Consider the following 10,377-nt stretch of genomic DNA (forward strand, 5'->3'; position numbering starts at 1 on the left):
CTTTTTTCACCTAAGATATTTTTAGCAACTATTAATAGGAATATTTTAGGGGGAACAATCAAGAAGAGAGAAATTTTCTTTTTCATAGTGGGATTTTCTCAGAATACACTTGTTCGCGGTGAAAATCGTGTCTTTCTTCATTGTTGATTCCATTGTCATCTTAAATAACAGCTTTTTGAGTTACAAAGATCCGGTCTTTTTATAAGATCCGGTTACAATGAAAATCAAAGAAAATAAAAAAAAGATTACAACTTTCTCCTTATTTGTCGAACAAATCACGAGCTCCTGTTTTTCGGTCGCTCGCTTGCGTGGGTTGTTTGCCTGCGCCGGGGTTAATCCGTGGACCACCGCGCGATCTAGATCCGGTCGTATCTACACGATTTGACGGGTATTATTTCACGAAGGAAATAATAGCCGGGGGGATTAATTCACCAAGGAAATTAGTCGCCCAAATCTCGGGATCAAAGACCAAACTTTGATCCGGAGTACGCCCGCGTAGATCTGAGATTTGGTCCTCTCGAACACCTGCCTTTTTTGGCGTTGACGATCGCCGAGCACCAGATCTGGATGAGCGAGTCCTCGAAGTCCCAAAGTTTGGATCTTTTTTAAATCTGAATCTTGAATCCAGCAGGGCTAAGAACAAGTCCTCGAAGTCCCAAAGTTTGGATCTTTTTTAGATCTGAGTCTTCAATCCAGCAGAGCTTTGCCTCCAAAAAATCCAACCCTTGAACAAATGAACCAAGCCCCCTATTTATAGGCACTCTGAACTGTGCCCGGGCACAGATCTGGCCGGCCACCTATAGGTGGCTCGGCTCTGGGCCGGCCACCTATAGGTGGCTCGGCCACCGAGCCACCTATGGGTGGTCGAGCCACCTATAGGTGGCTCGGTTTTGGCCGAGCCCCTATAGGTATTTGGGTTCCGTCGTTTTGTTGTTGTATCCATTTTTCGGTTCTGTCCGTGATTCGGTTGTGTGGTTGATTTAGACCCTGATTCGTTGACCTGATTTGGCAGTAAATCTGATTCCTGATTTGGCAGTAAATCCACTTCTGAGTTCGAGTCCGAAACTAATCTTGATTCGATCATGATTCGTCCGAGTCCGCCCTTGGTTGGATGACTCGTTGACTCTTCAACCCGTTAGCTTGATTCCGCACGCGAGTGGATTTATTCCGTTGTTTGCGTGCGGTTCATTAGCTTCGTAGCCTCGTTAATCCGCTTCGTCGCATATCGCTTGGCTTCGGCGTTACTAACAATCGTGTCTGCATACGTCGCCCGATGGTCGGTTCGTCGAATCGGCGTTGTCGAGCTGTGTTAAGGGACCTATAGGCAGTTTTATACGCCTACAGATACCCCCTCCAAAGTATTTCAGCCTCGTTCTTTTATAGAAGAGTCTGGAATACTTTGGATATAATTGTCCCATTCTTCGATTGGTTACGACGGGATATTTGGAGTGGCTTCCGTTCTTGATTCCTTCAGTCCCCCAGGCTGTTCGGTGCTTTGTCGAATATCTGTAAGGGTTCCGGTGCTGCATTTATTGTCCTTTTGAGGTGAAACTCTGCCGGATTGAGAACTGAACTTTGGAGTTTTGGAGCTTTGAAGACTCGGACTTTTTAGATCTGGTTCTTGGCGATCGTCCACGTCAAATAAGGCAGGAGTTCGAGAGAGATCAGATCTGAGATCCACACGGTTATCCTCCGGATCAAAACTTGGTTTTTGATCCTGAGAAGAGTATCGATTTCGCTTGGTCGATTTCGATTGCTTAGGGCTATTGTTTCCTTGGTGAAATAATCCCCTCGGCTGTTATTTCCTTCGTAAAATAACACCCGTCATATCGTGTAGATCCGACCAGATCAAGATCGCACGGTGGTCCACGGATTAACCCTGGCGCAGGCAAAGAACCCACACAAGCAAGAGACCGCAAAACAGGATCTTGAGATTTGTTCGAGAAAAGGAAAGTTGTAATTTTTCTTTTTTCTTTGATTTTGTTATAACCGGATCTTATAAAAAGACCGGATCTTTTGTAACCGATAAACTGTTGCTTAAGAAAACAATGACGTCAATGAAAACGATTTTCCCCGCGAACAAACTGGCGACCACAGTGGGAGCCACCGATCTCGCTGCCGAGATCATTGCATCGCAGCCGCGGACCTCGATCCTGGTCGAGGAGGAGGTCGAGTATGAATTCGACCAACAAAAGTTCGAGGAGTATCTGTCATCCTCGTCCGGATCCACCTCCCCCCTCAAGTCCAAGAAGTTCTCCTCCAGGAGAAAAGTCCGTTGGTACGAAGAAGTACAGAATACCAACGAAGATCTCACCCCAATTGATGCCAAAGATGCATCATCGGGTGAAGTTCCACCGACCTCCAACCAGGTCAAATCTGTTCTCGCTAATTCCTCCGCCGCTGAGGACGTAGTGACTCTCTCAAAGAGAGCCCGCCAGAAGCGACGTCAACGCCTGGCGCGGCAATTCACAAAGGCAATGGAGTCCACTGACGGAATCCGCTATAACGCGGATCTGAAGAACAGGAGAGGCAAACAGCCTCAACAACCAATGAATGGCAGCTCCTCCAAGCCGCCAACGAATGAATGGATCCGTGTCAAACGGAATCGTTCAACACTTGATGAACGCATTCACAAGCGCCGCGCACTGTCAGCGCAAGCACGGGCTCAAGTCCAGGAAGCCCGCAGAAGACTGCAGAAGGAAGTGGCCAAAAAGCCGCCACCAACCCGCCAAGTATGGAGGGCGAAGTCCTCCAAGCCGCCAACGAATGAATGGATCCGTGTCAAACGGAATCGTTCGACACGTGAAGAGCGCATTCGCAAGCACCGCGTACTTTTAGCGCAGGCACGGGCTCAAGTCCAAGAAGCCCGCAAAAGACTGCAGAAGGAGGTGGCCAAGAAGTCGCCACCAATCCGCCAAGTATGGAGGCCGAAGTCTGAAGTGGCGATTTAGGCTAAGGAACAATCATTGCAGCCTTCAACGCAAGTAATTCCAGTAGCTACTCCGGGAGATCCCGCAGAATAGTCCAGGAGCCCGTTGAGAACTCACGCCCACAAAGGCGTGTTTCGAGGCGCGTGACTCTTGAAAGCCCTAAGAAGGCAGTTCGCCCTCAGAAGGAAATATTGTCGTCTGATAATGATGACGTTATACCTGAGAAGTCGTGCCAACACACGATAGGTTACTCTGACCTTCAAGCCGATGAGTTGTACTATCGTGTTGGGAGTACGAGTAAAACCAGGAAAAGGAGTCCTCGAGAACTAGAAACTCAATGCCCCTGTTCCAAACTCATTCTGGCAGTATTGTCTGAGTGCAACTGTATCAAGACAGTCCCCGAAAGAATTTTGGTTTTTAAAAGGCTCAGTACCAAGACGCCAAAACCAAGGTCTAGGCGTTTCCGACAAAGAAGAACGGTAGTTGAAGACGGAGAATTCCTGAGGGTCACCACTAATATGACCAGCAAAGGGACATCGACACGGAATAATCCCGAGTCGATCCCGGAAGCATCCCGGCGTGTAACCCGTCTGCAGTCTGGAGCCATCGTACGAGGAACTTATGGTAGGATTCGGATAAGATTACCTTCAGAGGATGAAGAATCGGATACCTACTCTGCGGTCGCATTAGATAATACGGTATCCAGCGAGGGACAACCCCGCGAGTCACTTATGATAAGTGCAGAACAAGTGGCTAAGATGCTCGAAGAAGCCATGGCTAAACAACAAGAGAGCTTCAAGTTCGAAATGCAGATGGCCATGCAGAATATGAGAGAAATACATGACCAACAAATCCAAGCATTGACGAACCAGCAAGGCGAGCCAAGTCGTCGTAACCAGGTCAACCTGGAAGATGAGGACACAGGTGCGAATGAAGCTCATAATGCCAATAATCCTCCCGTCAATGCAGGGGGTGGTAACGAGAATGCTAGCGAAAACACAGGTGAAAGCTTGAGATTAAAAAACTCTCGAGACAAAATCAATAGCATTAATTTCGCTCAAGGAGATGAAGAAGACGGGCATTCCTTGTCGCATACCCAAGAGAATGCGAAATCATCCAAATCCGGTCGAAGTTCAATCTAATGTAACTGCACGCGTTCGATGGGAAGGCGTTCACGCCACTCAGGCATTTTGATTTACTTCTAAATCACACCTATGGGTTAATGTCTCTCGGTAATGGAGGCGTCTGATGGTACGGTCCTTTCTTGGGCACTTCGTGGAGCCGACGTTCGATTGGTATCGCCCCTCAGCCAGGATAGTGTGAATAGACTAGGACGGATATGAGACTAAATGTCCTCACTAAGCTTCTTGCGAAGATGAGCACGAATATCCATCCGGCGTCATTGCTTGACGAGAAACAAAAAGACAGGAGGGAATTGCGGTTGATACCTTTGTCAAAAGGTTCCGCGGAAGCAAAGGCGCATGAATGCTCGGCGACCGCAAGTCACTGATGGGAATTCATTCTCCAGACTTGCACAACAACCATCGCACTTGGAAGTTTTGGAAGCAATAGCGACAGCAGCCGTCCAAACGATGGTAAGGATTTGAAGGTCGCGAGGAGAGCAAGCCGAAGCCGATTCCTCAGAAGGAGAAAGGCGGAAAAGAGGCAACAGGCGACAAATGCTCTCATAAGCAAAAATTTCGTGCCCAGGCGAGGGAAACGGTAAGCACATGCGCTAATACAGTTTGATGCTAATCAAACTTTCCAATGCAACGCTCAGCAACAGCCTGCAGCCAACGAGCACCATGCAACAGCTGCAGTTCGCTAATGGCCCTAACAACGGCCTGCAGAAGCAGAAATCTTCGGAAGGCCAAGATTTCCTAATAGTGTACTCCTCAAGATGAACGAAGTTCCTGGGACTCTTTAAGTACACCTGGCTGAGAATAAGCAAAATCAGACTGCCGTGCGATCGCTGGATCAAGAAGGGCTTAGCAAAGTGCACGGTGATCGCGAAGTATGCCGCATTACCATAGAGCGTCGCTGCACGCCTACGAAATGTCATGCTACCATCATCAAGTGATAAGCAAATCCAGGCGTTAATGATGTAGGCCGTCCATAACCCGAAGCGTCAAGAATGTCGGGGAGCAAATGCAGTATCAATTTATTTTGGATCTGTGCCACAGTATGGTTTGAAAACGGCAGAACGCATCACCAAAGTAGCAATGAAGATGGCTGAATGCACGAGCCCATATGGGGACAACGATCAAAAAGCGACTTGGTGCCACACACGAGCCCAAGGCGAAATCCTCTGGTGTCGCATCCCGTGATCTTAAATTGGAAGATGATCAGGGAACGACTTCCTCGACGCAGAAAGGGTAAAGGCAAGTCCTGCAATGCTACATCCGCGATCTTCGAAGAGTATGGTAATGAAGCTCCTACCTTCCCGCTCTCCGAAGAAGAACAAGAAGTCTTTGCCACTAGAAGCGGAAATCAGTATCACTTCAACTATCCATCACCTAGTGATCAGTTAGCTGAGCAGGGGGTGACTAAGCTGGGACCAGCCAGAACTCTCACGGAGCTGGGTGTGATTACGACTCCTAAATCGGTTGAAGAAGCTCGACGACAGCCGGTTAATAAACAGAAAGAAAAGAAGTCCCAGGAGGTTCAGAATCCGAAGCAGTCTCGTTTCAATCGTCCGATTGGAAGAGATAAACCAGAAAGCTCGAACACTCCGCACATCTTCGATATTATGGCTCAACTAGCTAACATTCCAGCACGGATAACATTGTATGAATTGCTGCAGCTGTCTAAAGAAACCAGGGAAGCCTTGCAAGAAGCCTTGGCCAATTCAGAAGTGTTCCTTACTCAGATCAAGTCGGTACTTGAAGAGCCAGAACCGTTAATTCAACACTGCAATATAGCGGCTAAAAACCTTCCCTGCATTACCTTCACCAAAGAGGATATGCAGACGAAGAATTCAAACCATGATCGACCCCTATATTTCATTGGGTACATTGGCTCCAGCAAAGTCAACCGAATCCAAGTGGATCCGGGTTCTGCTGTGAGTATTATGCCGCTTCACTTGATGCATAGCCTCAGCATTCCAGTTAGCAAGTTGGCGTCCACAGGCACTGTTATCTATGGATTCAACACTAGCGGGTCAAGACCCTTGGGTAAGATCCGGATAAAATGTCAAATGGGTGATTTGAAGACGGAAGTCACATGTTATGTGATCGATGCCGAGACTTGTTTTCGTCGAAAGTTACCTTAGTCATTGATTTCATTAAACTTTAAGCATTACAAATGAATTCAAACAACAAAAGAATAAAAGATTACAACTTTCTTGAAAATAAACACAAGATCCGTTCGTCGTCTCTTGCTTGCGTGGGTCTTTAGCCTGTGACGGGGATGTCGATATCCGTGGACTACCTGGCAATCAGATCAGGTCCAGAGCTTCGTCGATCCGTGAGGAGATCTAGAAACAGAAGCGCCTATCTCGACAAAAGCAAGATAATTGCTCTTCTTAGAATTACCACAACGGGATAATACTAAGGATTGGATGCGGGTGATGTAGATCTGACGACTTTCGATCTCTTGTGTCGAAGAACTCGATCACTCTTCAATTCGGCAGGGCTTCGCCAATTCTCCAAAATTCAAGATCTGAAAAAATGAGGGCCTGAGGCTTGTATTTATAGGCCCGGGGGAGTTTGGAGCGGTTAAAACCACCTAAAGGCCCAAATCTACGTTGGAGACACCCCAGGGTGTCTAGTGTGTCTTGGTTTGGGCCGAGACACCCTAGGGTGTCTCGGCTTTGGNGTGTCTCCCCTTGATCCGAGACACCCTAGGGTGTCTCGGTTTGGGCTGAGACACCCTTGGGTGTCTCGGCCTTGGCCGAGTCACCCTAGGGTGTCTCGGCTTTGGCCGAGACACCTTAGGGTGTCTCGTTGGTCCGAGACACTCCGTTATGGTGTATATGTCCGCTTCCGCTGTAAATTCTTCGTCCGAACCCGGATTTGATTGATTTGAAGTGTGTTGGAAAGCTGACAAGGTGTTCTATCAGCTCCGATGGTTGGATCATCTGTAGAGTGAATGAGATACGAAGGGCATTGTTCTTTTTGTAAACATCGCGAGGCTCCCGATTAGCCCGTACCTTCGTTAGTTCATGTAGTTCGTCGATTCACTTCAATCATTCACCGACATCAATCGAACTTCTGTGAACCGGATAGTGACATTTATCGTCATTCCTTAACACTGAGCTGTTTGTGGAGACCTATAGGTAATTTTCGATGCCTACAGATACCCCCTCCAAAGCGTTCCAGACTCGTTTCTTTTATAGAAGAGGCTGGAATACTTTGGATGTGATTGGTCCAGCCTTCAGTCGGCGTAAAGGACCTGTAGTTAGCTTTGATTCTTGACTCTTTCGACTTTCAGTCTACTCGATGTTTTGGTGAATAGCTGAAGTTCTTCCGGCGCTGCGTTTATCGTCTGGCCGTCGTCGAAGTCTCAAACCTATAACTGATGAGTTGAGTTTGGCTCGTGTTATTGAGTTGACTTTTTGAACTGACTATCTCCGTCATGATATATTGATTCGCGTTGACTTTTTAATCGCAACGCGTTGACCGGCGTTGACCTAGGGTTACGCGTTGACCGACGTCGACCCTAGGGTTTCGAACGTCGTACGTTGACACAGTTTATACTCGTACGTTTACTGGAGTATACACAGTTTAAGCTCTTAAGGTATTAGAGCACGGCGATCGCAAGTGTCGGGGTTGCAGGACCAACTGTTAAAGCTGATTCATCTGCATTTGTGGATCTTATCTTAATGTTGTTGGATAATCGAGTCACGAGACCAACTAACAGAGCTGATGCATCAATGACTCGCACTTATAGAATTTTTGGCAAATTCTCAGCCATCAACGGGTTTGATGAGCCTTTACCAACTACCGTTTGAGTCGGGCTAGCATGCAGATTGTTTAGATCCGTTCTGCACATAACGTTGTGCTAAAAGAGTTAACTCTTTTAGTACTACGACATTGAATACGTAGACTTCGTCTTTCTCACGGGAATAGACTACCCGGCAACGCGTGTTAGGCGCTGACTTATCCTTACTTAGGATTCAGGATAAAAATCCCCAGACTCGGATTCTGGTGTCTTCTTCAATCGGTAAAAGACTAAACCGGCAACGCGTGTTAGGCGTTGACTTATCCCTGCTTAGGCTTCGGGATAAAATTCCCCGCGCGTGTGAAGCACGGATTTTGGCGTTATTATTTGGTAAACCCCCAGCCATCAACGGGTTTGACGTGCCTTTACCGATTACCGTTTGAATCGGGCTAGCATGTGAATTATTAAAACCCGTTTCACATGTAACGTTGTGCTAAGAGAATTGCTTCTCTTAGACTTAATGCTATGATTTTGAATACATAGACTTCGCCATTTCTTACGGGAATATGGCATCCGGCAACGCTTATTAGGCGTTGACTCATCCCTACTTAGGATTCGGGATGAAAGTCCCCAGAATTGTACTCTGGTGTCATTTTCAATCGGTGAAAGACTAAACCGGCAACGCGTGTTAGGTGTAGGCTTATCTCTATTTAGGAGTTGAGATAAAATTCCCCAGAATCGAACTCTGGTGTCTTTTTCTACGAAAAAAGACTAAACCGACAGCACGTGTTAGGCGCAGACTTATCCCTGCTTAGGATTCGGGATAAACTTCCTATACCTGTGAGGCACGGATTTTGGGAGTTGAAAAAGGTGGTGTCTTCTCTTAGGGCAAAGACGAACCCGAAATGGGAGAGGAAGAATTTTATATTCTATCTCCCAGTGCTGAAGAGGAAGAATTTTATATTCTATCTACAGCTGGAAACCCAGAATCCGGAAAGGTGAAACTAAGAGTGGGATCTCCACTTCGAGAATCGAAAAGATTCAGATAACCCTAACTGTCAGAAGGTTTGATTACCGAACTAAAGATGAAATTTTCCTTTATCGAGAGTGAATTGTTGTTTTGGTCTTTATTGTAGGAAGGTTTGACCAAGCAGGAGTTTGAGGTGATCCTAACTGTAGGAAGGTTTGATCACTCGATTTGAAAGTGGACCTCTCGTTCATTGGAGGAATCGAGAGGAGGTTTTGGTTGTGGTCCTAACTGTAGGAAGTAGCAGTAGAAATATTGGTTTGTACTGGCCACTCGATGAAGGGTTTTGACGTTAAGTAATCAGGACTTAACACGTCAAGCTTTGGAAATTGCCATGAATTGGCGGACAGAAAATTTAGTGGACCCACCGTCAATTGACTTGATCAGTGGGGGATTTTTGTGAGGAAGGATTAATCTGTCAAAAGGATCGAATCTCGTCTCAACAAGATAACTCATGAGGATTAGTGAATTCGATAACAATAATGGAAAACATTCCAACCTTTAGAGTTTAAATGTGGATGTTTTATTTATCACTTTTATAGCGATTAGGTTATCCTTAAGAATATCACCCATGGTATTCTTTTGGGAACTTCCCGATACATGAATAATCCACCCCCAGCTTCCCTTGTGGAACTGGGTCCGACATTGTACTCAGTTACATGACCGGGTTATCCTTAAGAATATAAAAAATTCTTCAGCTCCAGGAACTTCCCGTGAAAGAAATGAAACAGTTTAGACTCATATACATGTTGGAGTATCAGGGAGCAGTTTAACCTCTTATACCGGTCGGAGGATTGAGAAACAGTTTATACTCGTATACTCTTTGGAGTGTTGAGAAACAGTTTATACTCGTATACTCTTTGGAGTCTTAAGAAGCAGTTTATACTCTTATACTTGTCGGAGTCTTAAGAAGCAGTTTATACTCTTATACTTGTCAGAGTCTAGAAAGGAGCAGTTTATACTCTTATACTTATCGGAGTGTAGAAAGGAGCAGTTTAACCTCATGCACCTGTTGGAGGAGTGCCGTTCTAATTCGGCTTATGGAACGTCTTCGTCCTTGAAGGAATACTCTTTTTTGAGTCTCGGGTCCGAAGTCTTTTGCTGCCTTCGGGATTGCTGTTGTGATGATCGATTAGCACCAACATCAGCTGCAGGTGTCTTGCCCTTACCACGAGAGGCGAAGTTCGAGTTCAGAGGATTAGCCGTCGGTAGGTTCCTCTCGGCCTTCTTCCTTCGGAGGAAGCGTTCGGCTTGTTCACCGTGCACCTTCAAGTCTTTCCAAGTGTTAGACGGTGTTGTTCCTATTGCCTCCAATACGTCCAATGCGAGGTTGTTATGGCAAGTCTGGAGAATAAACTCCTCAGTGATCGGGTCTCGACAGTTCATCGCCTTGTTCCGGAACCTTTTGACAAAGGTGTCGACCAATTCCCCGTCTTTTTGTTTCTCATTGAGCAACGTTCCGATGGATATCTCTGTTCGCGTGGAAAACTGTTTTCTTTTTCATTGATATGATTGTCATCTTGGGTTACAAAGATCCGG

The sequence above is a fragment of the Asparagus officinalis genome, chromosome 9 (genome assembly GCF_001876935.1).
Source record: "Asparagus officinalis chromosome 9, Aspof.V1, whole genome shotgun sequence".
NCBI lineage: Eukaryota > Viridiplantae > Streptophyta > Magnoliopsida > Asparagales > Asparagaceae > Asparagus > Asparagus officinalis.